This window comes from Myotis nattereri, assembly GCF_964212035.1.
Source record: "Myotis nattereri genome assembly, chromosome: Y".
In the NCBI taxonomy this organism is placed as follows: domain Eukaryota; kingdom Metazoa; phylum Chordata; class Mammalia; order Chiroptera; family Vespertilionidae; genus Myotis; species Myotis nattereri.
The window spans coordinates 19,472,927-19,486,644 of NC_138094.1; positions in this window are offsets into that span (position 1 = coordinate 19,472,927).

Consider the following 13,718-nt stretch of genomic DNA (forward strand, 5'->3'; position numbering starts at 1 on the left):
TCTCTAGGGTTGCCAGGAGGGAAGTCCCTGTGACAGATGAAGTAGAAACTGAACTTAAAAATAATGCTATGTTATGGACGACATTTTATTTGAAAAGAAATTGTCTTCTTTTATTTAAGAATGAATAGAAGCAAATGGTGGGTTTTGGGAAGAAACAAGAATTTTAGATCCCCTTATGAAATTTCTGCACAGAATGCAAAATTTGAATTCTTCAAGGTTATTTTATAAGTGTGATTTTAAAGACAATATACTTTAATGATTAAATTGAGTATCTGATTGTTAAAATATTCAGGATAAAGTTTTCCACTAAATGGGATTTCTTGTCTGATTTTACTACAAACACATAAAAGCAATGTGTTTGGATGGTGAGGTGAATTCTTGACTTTAGTTTCCCAAGGTGTCTTTGACCACATGTGCATAAAGTCTTTGAAGTGACCTGCATACAAAATGAAGCGTTGTGTTACTTCTTCATGGCATGCTGCCCTGTTTCCAGTTGTGTTGTGTGTGGGGGTGGAGTAATCAAATGGCATATTCTTGGAAAACCTAAATGGAAAAAAGGATTGAGGCACCTCCAACAAGGCTGTAAAACAAATGTTCACCTCCTTCCTATGGCATTTTGTATGTCCTCAATCTTTAAAGGAATAGTATAAGTAGGAAGAAAAATTATATGGAATTATATAAATGTTTGAACAAATCTAAATGTAAGCATCCTTTTGCTTATTGAAATGGCATCAGCACGTTTCTGAAGTGGGAATAACAAGATTGAAACAGGATTTTCCACTTAACAAGCTTTCCGGACTATACATCTGAATTAAATAAACAAAAGTGCTTTTCAATTGATATATGTATTTTTCTATAGAACTGCTCATGCACTTCCTCTTCAGCTTTTTGACATTTAATATATGCTCTCCCAAAAGTCGAGTTATCTTGAAGCCTCAGTATTTTTATGAGTGAATGTCAACAAACATCACAAATGGGAAAATTTTTAAAAACTCACCTGTTGGACTGTTGAGTGTATAATTATCAACAAGCCTTCCAACTTCAATTTTAAAAATCTCCCCCAAAATGCTTGGTTTCTTAAAGTTATTTTTACTGGAATACTGTATGGGAAATTAATTGAAAATTTTGGAAGCTGGAACCTCAACTGTTTAAGGACTTTAAAGTCTAGCCTGTTAGAATTGGGGATGGTAGGGGGACAAACCCTGGCCGGTTTGGCTCATTGAGTCCCTTTTTCATTGCCAGCTGGAATGGTGTTGGATTGGTGAAATACCTAATAAAGCCATTTGGACGCCAAATTTCCTCAGCTTAATTTTACCACTGTAGGTTTGTATTGATAATGTCTTATGGTGTAGAGAAATACAACAAGATAAACAATACAAAACTTCGCATCATGAAATAGATCACTTTATATACAATCCCATGGGGAAGTGGACTAGAAAGGAAGATTAAAGGGGAAGAAGGAACAGCATAAAAATCCTGACTATGACAAAAGGCTTCTTGTATTCCTAAACGGATATTCTGGGTATCAAAACCCTAAGCTATGTTCACACTATTACACATGTTTATTTCATTGATTTCACAGAGGATGGGAAAGGGAGAAAGAGTTAGAACCGGCAGGTGGAGTAAGCAGCTGAAACTAATAACATCCACCCCGAATTGGCGAAATTACTCAGCTGGTGAGACAGTTTGCAGCCGGGAAGGGCAGAGCTCCCCTGGAAAGGTAAAAGAACCAGGGATCTGGGCAGGAAAGTTTGCCAGACTCTGAGCCCAGAGGGTGAGAGGGAGACCGCATGGCACTGGGACAGGCACAGCCCCTGACTGGGGAAAAGAGATCCGCGGGATTCCTGGCACAGGGGGATTTGAGATCTGGGTTCTGTGATTACGGAGGACTGAGCCTAGAGGGGGCTGCCTTAAGAGCTGACTAGACCATGCAGTGCTGGTAAGAGAGTAGCTTACAGAAATTCAGCCTTCCCCGTTTCCGCGGCCTGTGTTTGTTTTCACTGAACCCTGTTCAGAGGACATTTTGGATACAGACACTCACCTGTGCTGAAGAGAGGGAGAAGGTGCAGACAAGTGGAATCTGGGGAGAGGCTGAGGAGAGAGGGGGGGCTTGGAGAGGTGCCAGGGAATTGAGTGCTGAGACACCCCTGGGCCCAGGACTGGGGCAGCCATCCTCTCCAGTGGGTGGGACTCCTCCACCTAGCCCCCAGGCAAGGAGCTCGGCCACACCCAGATTACACCCTGAACTAGATGAAGGATTAAAATAATCTGATGAGTCCCTGGGAGTTAACAGGGTCTGGCCTATAGAGGGACTTTCAGTCCCAGCAATAACACAGGGCATGGTAATGATTAAAGAACCAGCTCTGGGCAGTTGACATCCCCAAACCAGTTTTATGTGCAGTAGAGAAAATAAACCCTTGCTACTTGTTAGAGAATCCGTATAGCCTCATAGGCCAACCCAAAAACACTGCCACCCAGAGGCTGAGCCACAAACTGACTCTTAGCTAAACACAAATTAAGGCAGTCTGGGACACAAATATGGCCTGCTTTAAAATCAGGACTGTGGAAAATATTTTGGGGAAAACCAAGATGGCGGCATAGGTTAACGCCGGAGTTTGCTGCCTTGAACAACCACTTCAAAACTACAACTAAAAGACGGAATGGGAGGGACGGAAGATGGCGGCGATATAGGCAGACGCGTCCCAGGTCGTGTCCCGGAGCAAATGGAGTCAGCAGCTGAAACTAGTAACACCCACACCGAATTGGCGAAATTGCTCAGCTGGTGAGACGGTTTGCAGCCGAGAAGAGCAGAACTCCCCAGGAAAGGTAAAAAAAAACCCAGGGATTTGGGCAGGAAAGTTTGCCAGACCTCTGAACCCAGAGAGTCGGAGGGAGACCGCGCGGCAGCCGCGTCCCTTGGGACAGGCACAGCCCCTGACGGGGGAAAGGAGAACCGCGGGATTCCTGGCGCCGCCGGGGGAATTGAGAGCTCAGTGCTGTGATCACAGAGGACTGAGCCTAAAGGGGGCAGCCTGAAGAGCTGACCAGACCATGCAGTCCCGGTAAGAGAAGAAGCTTACAGAAACCAAGCCTTCCCCGTTTCCGCGGCCGGCGTTTGTTTGATTGTTTTCACTGAATCCTGTTCATGGGACATTTCGGATACAGACACTCACCTGTGCTGAAGAGAGGGAGAGTGTGCGGAGGAGTGGAATCTGGGGAGAGACTGAGGAGAGAGGGGGAGCCGGAGAGAGGTGGCAGCGAATTGAGTGCTGAGACACCCCCGAGCACAGGACTGGGGCAGCCATTCTCTCCGGAGAGTGAGACTCCTCCCCCCAGCCCCCAGGCAAGGAGCACAGCCACACCCAGATTCCACCCTGTACAAGATCAAGGATTAAAATAACCTGATCAGTCCCTAGGAGTTAACAGGGTCTGGCCTATAGAGGGATTTTCAATCCCAGCAACAACACAGCGCTGGTAACTAACTATTACGCAGCCAGCTCTGGGCAGTGAACTTCCACTGGACAGAAAGGCCCTACAGCCTCAGAGGCCAACCCCAAAACACTGCCACCCAGAGGCTGACCCACAAACTGACTCTTTGCTAAACACAAAATAAGGCAGTCTGGGAAACAAAAGCGGTCTGCTTTAAAATAAGGACTGTGGTTTACAACACAGAGGAACAGTGTATCGCAGGGAAATTCAACACTCTCCTGGATACCTGGCAGGTCTAAGGCGAGCCACACTGAAGAATAGAAGAACCAAGGGACCTTCACTACTGCAATTTTTTTTTTTCCACCTCTTAACTAAGAAACCAATTTTTTTTCTTTTTTTTTTTTCTTCTTTTTTTTTTCTTTTCTTTTTTTTTTCTTCTTTTTCCATCACCTGATTTTACCCTTTTAATTACTACCTTCTTATTTTTAACCAGTATTACTACTGCTACCATTTTACCATTTTTTAAAGTGCCATTTTATTTTCTCTTTATTTTATTTTGGGATTAGTGTTCTCCATTCTATTTTCATCGTTATATTATTGGTTGTTTCTAGTTTGCATTCATCTCCAGGGAGCTGTTGCTGGAATTTGTTGGGATTAATGGCTGTTCTATAGGAGTATTCTCCTCATATAAAAAGTCTCTTCCCCTCTTCCACTTCATTCTCTCTTTTCGCTCTTTTTCTTTTCTTCTTTTCTTTTCTTTTCTCGCTTTTATTTTCCCCCCTTCTTTTTCCAAATTTCATTTTTGCACTCCTTTTATTTTTGGTACCTACTTTTCTTTTCTTTTTCTCTTTTATCTTTTTCTCTTTCTTCTTCCTTGTTCCCTAATTCTCTTAATTCGGGTGATCACCTTTATTTGGGGTTATTAATATCGTGAATATATTTGTGTATAGTGCCTGGTACGTGGTGCCTTGTTGTGTTGTATTTTGTGCCTTTAAATCAACGCAGCAGGTCCAAGCAACAGCAACCTCCTGAGCAACACACCCTCTGCCGAGGAACAGCAGCTGTACGTGAAACCTCGCCCACCAGCCAGAAGAGCCACCACAGCTGTGAACAGAACCCACCAGAGGAGCTGCTGCCAACTGAAGAGCAGCTGCTACCGCAACCGCCCGAAGAGCAACCACAGATCAAGGAGTCACTGCTACCAAGGGAGCAACCACTGAACGACTCAACGTCTAGATATGTCAGTGAGATCAAACATGGGTAGACAAAGAAACCCCCAAAGGAAAGAGAAGGAGGACTCTCCAGAAAAGCAGCTAAGTAATACAGAGGCATGCAACATGACAGAAAAAGAATTCAGAATAAGGGTCCTAGAGTGCATAAACCGGATGGAGGAAAAAATCGACAACCTCTGCAAGAAGCAAGACGAAACAGATGAAAAAATCGATAACATATGGAAGAAGCTAGAAGAAACAGATGAAAAAATCAACAACTTAAGTAAGACCCAAGAAGAAATGAAGAGTGATATAGCTGCAATGAAAAACTCCATTGAAAGTATCAACAGTAGACTAGGAGAAGCGGAGGACCGAATTAGTGAATTAGAAGACAAGGAAGCAAAACACACCCAAAATGTACTGCAATTGGAGAAAAAAATTAAAAGACAGGAGGAGAGCCTAAGGGAGCTTTGGGACAACATGAAACGAAACAACATACGAATAATAGGAGTACCAGAACAACAAAAGGATGAACAAGGATTAGAAAACCTATTAGAAGAAATAATATCAGAAAACTTCCCTGAGGTGGGGAAGAAAAAAGTCACACACGCCCAGAGAGTCCCAAACAAGGTGAACCCGAAAAGACCCACACCAAGACACATCATAATTACCATGGCAAATGTTCAGGACAAAGAGAGAATCTTACAGGCTGCAAGAGAGAGACGGAAAGTTACATACAAGGGCTCTCCCATTAGATTGTCAAATGATTTCTCAACAGAAACACATCAGGCCAGAAAAGAATGGACTGAAATTTACAAAGTGATGCAAAGCAAAGGACTGAATCCAAGAATACTCTATCCAGCAAGGCTATCATTCAAACTTGAAGGGGAAATAAGAAGCTTCACAGACAAAAAAAGGCTAAGGGAGTTTATCACCACCAAGCCAGCAATGCAAGGAATGCTAAAGGGACTGGTATAAAAATAAGAAATAAAAAGCTCAGAAAGAAAACAGCCACACAAAAACAGAAATGGCTACAAACAAGTACCTTTCAATAATAACTTTAAACGTAAACGGACTAAATGCTCCAAACAAAAGACATCGAGTGGCTGAATGGATAAAAAAACATGACCCATACATCTGCTGTCTACAAGAAACCCACCTCATTAGAAGGGACTCACACAGACTGAAAGTGAAAGGATGGAAAAATATCTTTCAGGCAAATGGAAAGGAAAAGAAAGCTGGGGTAGCAATACTTATATCGGACAAAATAGACCTCAAAGTGAAGGCCATAACGAGAGATAAGGAAGGCCACTTCATAATACTAAAGGGATCAATACAACAAGAAGATATAACTCTGGTAAACATATATGCACCCAATGCAGGAGCACCCAAATTCATAAAAAAACTCCTGGAAGATATCAAAGGAGAGATCGACAACAATACAATCATAGTAGGGGACTTTAATACACCACTGACAGCACTGGATAAGCCCTCTAGACAAACAATCAGCAAAGATACAGCAATCCTAAATGACTCACTAGATCAGATGGACTTAATAGACATCTTCAGAACACTCCACCCCAAAGCCAGGGAATATACATTCTACTCAAATGCTCATAAGACATATTCAAAAATAGACCATATATTGGGTCACAAGCAAAGTATCCCCAAATTCAAGAAGATTGAAATCATAAAAAGCATCTTCACAGACCACGATGGCATAATATTAGAAATAAACTACAATAAAAACAACCAAAAATACTCAAACACCTGGAAGCTGAATAGCATGCTATTAAATATTGATTGGGTTACCAATGAGATCAAAGAAGAAATTAAAAACATTCTGGAAACTAATGACAATGAAAACACAACAATCCAAAACCTATGGGACACAATGAAAGCAGTCTTGAGAGGGAAGTTTATAGCTCTACAGGCCTATCTCAAAAAACAAGAAAACATGGTAGTAAATCATCTAACTCTACAACTCAAAGAATTAGAAAGAGAGCAACAAGAAAACCCCAGAGTGAGCAGAAGGAAGGAAATAATAAAGATTAGAGCAGAAATAAATGACATAGAGACCAAAAAAACAATACAGAAAATCAATGAAACCAAGAGCTGGTTCTTTGAAAGGATAAACAAGATTGACAAACCTCTAGCCAGACTCACCAAGAAGCAAAGAGAGAGGACCCAAATAAACAAAATCAGAAACGATAGAGGCGAAATAACAACAGACCCCACAGAAATACAAATGATCATTAAAAAATACTATGGACTGCTCTACTCCAACAAACTAGACAACCTGGAGGAAATGGACAAATTCCTAGAAAAATACAACATTCCAAAACTCAATCAGGAAGAATCTAAAAATCTCAACAGGCCAATAACTATGGAAGAAATTGAAGCAGTCATCAAAAAGCTTCCATCAAACAAAAGCCCAGGACCAGACGGCTTCACAGGGGAGTTTTACCAAACATTCAAGGAAGAACTAAAACCTATCCTCCTCAGACTACTACAAAAAATTCAAGAGGAAGGAACACTTCCAAGCTCATTCTATGAAGCCAGCATCACCCTAATACCAAAACCAGGTAAAGACAACACAATGAAAGAGAACTACAGGCCAATATCCCTCATGAACATAGATGCCAAAATCCTCAACAAAATCTTAGCAAATCGGATCCAGCAGTACATCAGAAAGATCATACACCATGACCAAGTAGGATTTATCCCAGGGATGCAAGGATGGTACAATATCCGCAAATCAATAAACGTGATACATCACATAAACAAACTGAAAGAAAAAAACCACATGGTCATATCAATTGATGCAGAAAAAGCATTTGACAAAATTCAACACCCATTTTTGATAAAAACTCTCAGCAAGGTGGGAGTAGAAGGATCATACCTCAACATAATAAAAGCCATATATGACAGGCCCACAGCCAACATCATACTCAATGGGCAAAAACTAACACCATTTCCCCTAAGAACAGGAACAAGACAGGGATGCCCCCTCTCACCACTCCTGTCAACATAGTACTGGAAGTGTTAGCCATTGCAATTCGGCAAGAAGAAGAAATAAAAGGCATCCAAATTGGAAAAGAGGAAGTAAAACTGTCCTTATTTGCAGACGACATGATATTATACATACAAAACCCCAGAGACTCCATCCAAAAGCTACTAGACTTAATACATGAATTTGGCAATGTAGCAGGATACAAAATTAACCCCAAGAAATCTGAGGCATTTCTATACACCAGTAGTGAACTTTCAGAAAGAGAGATTATAAAAGCAATCCCGTTTACCATTGCACCAAAAAAATTAAGCTACCTAGGAATCAACTTAACTAAAGAGGTAAAAGACCTCTACTCAGAAAACTACAGGACGTTGAAAAAAGATATAGAGGAAGACATAAACAGATGGAAGAACATACCGTGTTCCTGGATTGGTAGAATCAACATCATTAAAATGTCCATACTACCCAAAGCAATCTATAAATTCAACGCACTTCCCATTAAAATACCAACGGCATACTTCAGAGATCTAGAACGAACTCTCCAAAAATTCATCTGGAATAAAAAAAGACCCCGAATAGCTGCAGCAATCCTGAAAAAGAACAAAGTAGGTGGGATCTCAATACCAGATATCAAGTTGTATTACAAAGCCACTGTTCTCAAAACTGCCTGGTACTGGCACAAGAATAGGCATATAGATCAATGGAATAGAATAGAGAGCCCAGAAATCGGCCCGAACCAATATGCTCAATTAATATTTGACAAAGGAGGCAAGAACATACAATGGAGCCAAGATAGTCTCTTCAATAAATGGTGTTGGGAAAATTGGACAGATATATGCAAGAAAATGAAACTAGACCACCAACTTACACCATACACAAAAATAAACTCAAAATGGATAAAGGACTTAAATGTACGACAGGAAACCATAAAAATTCTAGAAGAATCCAAAGGCAACAAAATCTCAGACATATGCCGAAGCAATTTCTTCACTGACACAGCTCCTAGGGCACTTGAAACTAAAGAGAAAATAAACAAATGGGACTTCATCAAAATAAAAAGCTTCTGCACAGCAAAAGAAACCATCAACAAAACAACAAGAAAACCCACTGTGTGGGAAAACATATTTGCCAATGTCATATCTGATAAGGGCCTAATCTCCAAAATTTATAGGGAACTCATACAACTCAACAAAAGGAAGATAAACAATCCAATCAAAAAGTGGGCAAAGGACCTAAATAGACACCTTTCAAAAGAGGACATTCAGAAAGCCAAGAGACATATGAAAACATGCTCAAAGTCACTAATCATCCGAGAGATGCAAATCAAAACAACAATGAGGTATCATCTCACACCTGTCAGACTGGCTATCATCAACAAATCAACAAACGACAAGTGCTGGAGAGGATGTGGAGAAAAAGGATCACTTGTGCACTGCTGGTGGGAATGCAGACTGGTGCAGCCACTATGGAAGACAGTATGGAGTTTCCTTAAAAAACTGAAAATGGAACTCCCATTTGACCCTGTGATCCCACTTCTAGGAATATATCCCAAGAAACCAGAAACACCAATCAGAAAGGATATATGCACCCCTATGTTCATAGCAGCACAATTCACCATAGCTAAGATCTGGAAACAGCCTAAGTGCCCATCAGTAGATGAATGGATTAGAAAACTGTGGTACATCTACACGATGGAATACTATGCTGCTGTAAAAAGGAAGGAACTCTTACCATTTGCAACGTCATGGATGGAACTGGAGAGCATTATGCTAAGTGAAATAAGCCAGTCAATGAAGGAAAAATACCACATGATCTCACTCATTCATGGATAATAGAGACCATTATAAACTTTTGAACAATAATAGATACAGAGGCAGAGCAGCCTCAAACAGATTGTCAAACTGCAGCAGGAAGGCAGGGGAGGGTTGGGGGGCAGGAGGTAGGGGGGTAAGAGATCAACTAAAGGACTTGTATGCATGCATATAAGCATAACCAATGGACATAAGACACTGGGGGATAGGGGAGGCTAGGGGACTGTCTAGGGCGGGGTGATAAAATGGACACATATGTAATACCCTTTGTAATACTTTAAGCAATAAAAAAAAAAAAAATAAAAAAATAAAAGACGGAATGGACATCATCCAGAACCACAGGAAGGCTGGCTGAGTGGAAGTTCTACAACTAGGAGGAAAGAGAATAGCATACCGAGACTCAGAGGAGGCGTAGTGCTGAAGTCAAATACTAAAGTGCGGAGTGCATGTGGAGCAGGCAGGCGGCTGAGGGCGCAGTTGTCTTCTTGCAATTGGGAGGGAGTTTCAGACTCTGAGCTCCAGATCTGTGCGAGTCTCTAGGAACCCAGACCCAAACGGGACAGTCTGACTTCGGTCTGAACTTGAAGGCAGCTTTCTCTCCGAGGTTTGCAGCAGTTGCTGGGACTCTGAGCAGCAGAGCCCCTGGGGATGGGACTGAGAGCAGCCATAACTGCCCGCTCAGCTTGCCCTATAGATCCCCTGGGAGCTGCCCCGCCCAAGCCCTGCACAGAGGCATATGCGGGATATCCTTAGGCAAAGGCTAGATTAGCACTGCCCTAGAGATCCAGCACAGAAGTTCTCCCACTGCAGACACAGCTGATTCGCATAGCCATTTGGCCTGGAGTTCAAATCACCACAGTATTACCAACAGCAATCAAGGCTTAACTACAACAAGACTGCAAACAAAGACCACACGGGGGTGCACCAAGAAATCATAAAAAATGCGGAGACAAAGAAACATGACAGAAATGGAGGATATAGAGCTCAAAACTGAACGTTTAAAGTCTTTCAATAATTTTCTAGAAACTGCTGATAAACTTAATGAGATCTACAAGGAATATAATGAGACCCTCGATGTTGTGATAAAGAACCAACTAGAAATTAAGCATACACTGACTGAAATAACGAATATTATACAGACACCCAACAGCAGACCAGAGGAGCGCAAGAATCAAGTCAAAGATTTGAAATGCGAAGATGCAAAAAACACCCAACCGGAAAAGCAAAATGAAAAAAGAATCCAAAAATACGAAGATAGTGTAAGGAGCCTCTAGGACAGCTTCAAGCATACCAACATCAGAATTATAGGGGTGCCAGAAGATGAGAGAGAGAAAGATATTGAAAACCTATTTGAAGAAATAATGACAGAAAACTTCCCCCACCTGGTGAAAGAAATGGACTTACAGGTCCAAGAAGCGCGGAGAACCCCAAACAAAAGGAATCCAAACAGGACCACACCAAGACACATCACAATTAAAATCCCAAGAGAAAAAGATAAAGAGAGAATCTTAAAAACAGCAAGAGAAAGAAACTCAGTTACCTACAAGGGAATACCCATAGGACTGTCAGCGGATTTCTCAACAGAAACTTTGCAGGCCAGAAGGTAGTGGCAAGAAATATTCAAAGTGATGAATACCAAGAACCTACAACCAAGATTACTTTACCCAGCAAAGCTATCATTCAGAATTTAAGGTCAGATAAAGAGCTTCACAGATAAGGAAAAGCTAAAGGAGTTCATCACCACCAAACCAGGATTATATGAAATGCTGAAAGGTATCCTTTAAGAAGAGAAAGAAGAAGAAAAAGGTGAAGATACAAATTATGAACAACAAATATGCATCTATCAACAAGTGAATCTAAGAATCAAGTTAATAAATAATCTGATGCACAGTATGAACTGGTGATTATAATAGAATCAGGGACATAGAAAGGGAATGGACTGACTATTCTTGGGGGGAAAGTGGTGTGGGAGATGGGGGAAGAGACTGGACAAATATCGTGCACATATGGATGAGGACAGTGGGTGGGGAGTGAGGGCGGAGGGTTGGGTGGGACTGGGAGGAGGGGAGTTATGGGGGGAAAAAAGAGGAACAAATGTAATAATCTGAACAATAAACATTTAATTTAAAAAAAATTAAAAAAAATAAAATCAGGACTGTGGTTTACAACAAGGAGGAACAGTGTATCACATGGAAACTCAACACTCTCCTGAGTACCTGGCAAGACCAAGACGAGCCAGACTGAAGAGTAGAAGAACTGAACGACCTTCACTACTGCAAATATTTTTCTCTCTTTTTTCACCTTTTAACTAGGAAACCAATTTTTTTTCTTCTTTTTCCATCACCTGATTTTAACCTTTTAATTACTACATTTTTATTTTTATCCAGTATTATTAGTGCTACCATTTTACCATTTTTTAATGTGCCATTTTATTTTCTCTATATTTTATTTTGGGATTAGTGTTCTCCATTCTATTTTCATCATTCCTTTAGCATCAACTTTCCCTTCCGCCATTTTACCTCTATGCTAAAACCCTCTTCCTCACTTTTCCCCTTTTGTTGTCCTGTTTCTCTTACCCTATTCCTGCTTTAGATTTTCCCGATTCCTTCTATTTTTCCCCCTGTCAAAATTTCACCCCTTTTATATATCCTATTTCCACTCCACTGCTCTAAATCCTTATACACCTATCCCTTATCTTTCTTCACTATCCAAAAATTTTTTCTTCTTCTTTTATCTTTCTATTGTTTTGTTGCTGTTTGCTTGATTGTTCAGTATATTGTGTGTGTGTTTCTGTGCTTTGTGTGTGTGTGTGTGTGTGTGTGAGTGTGTGTGTGTGTTTTAGCACTGGTTGTGAGGTTGTTTTGCTTATTCTTTTCATTTTTTTTCCTGCTGGTTTTTCCCTCCGTTCACCTCCCCCTCCACCCTGGTTATTTCTGTGCTTCTGTTTTCCCTTGCCTCTCTTGATATTATTGGTTATTTGTAGTTTGCATTCAATGCCAGGGATCTATTGCTGCAATTTGATGGGATTAGTGATGGTTCTATTGGAGTTTTCTCCTCATATAAATAGTCTCTTCTCCTCTTTTACTTCATTCTCTCTTTTTGCTCTTTATTTTTTCCATTTCCCCCCCTCCTTTTTCCCAATTTCATTTTTGCACTCCTTTTTATTTCTTTTTCTTTTCTTCTCTTTTCTTTTCTTTTTTCTATCCTTTCTTCCTTATCCTGCAAACATCTTAATTAAGGTGTTCACATTTATTTGGGGTTATTAATATCGTGAATATATTTGTGTTCAGAGCCTGGTACGTTGTGCCTTGTTGTGTTGTATTATGTGCCCATAAATTAACGCATCAGATCCAAGCAACGGCAGCCTCCTGATCACCACACCCTCAGAGAACAGCAGCTGTATGTGAAACATCCCCCCACCAGCAAGAAGAGCCACCAAAGCTGTGAACAGCACCCACCACAGGAGCTGCTGCAATATGAGGAGTAGCTGCTACCACAACCACAGCCCAAGGAGCCACTGTTACCCAGGGAGTAGCCACTGAACGACTCAATATCTAGATATGTCAGTGAGATAAAAAATGGGTAGACAAAGAAACCCCCAAAGGAAAGAAAAGGAGGACTTGCCAGAAAAGCAGTTAAGTGATGCAGAGCCATGCAACATGACTAAAAAAGAATTCAGAATAAGGATTGAAGAGTGCATAAACCGAATGGAGGAAAAAATCAACAACATATACAAGACGCAAGAGGAAACAGATGAAAATATCAACTACTTATGAACGAAGAAAGAAGAAAGAGTTGAAAAAATCAACAACTTAAGTAAGACCCAAGAAGAAATGAAGAGCGATATAGCTGCAATAAAAAACACCATTGAAAGTATCAATAGTAGACTAGGAGAAGCGGAGGACTGAATTAGTGAATTAGAAGACAAGGAAGTAAAACACACCCAAACTCTACTGCAATTGGAGAAAAAAAATTAAAAGACAGGAGGAGAGCCTAAGGGAGCTTTGGGACAACATGAAACGAAACAACATATGAATAATAGGGGTACCAGAAAAACAAAACGAGGAACAAGGATTAGAAAACCTATTTGAAGAAATAATATCAGAAAACTTCCCTGAGGTGGGGAAGAAAAAAGTCACACAAGCCCAGAGAGTCCCAAACAAGGTGAACCCGAAAAGACCCACAACAAGACACATCATAATTACCATGGCAAATGTTCAGGACGAAGAGGGAATCTTACAGGCTGCAAGAGAG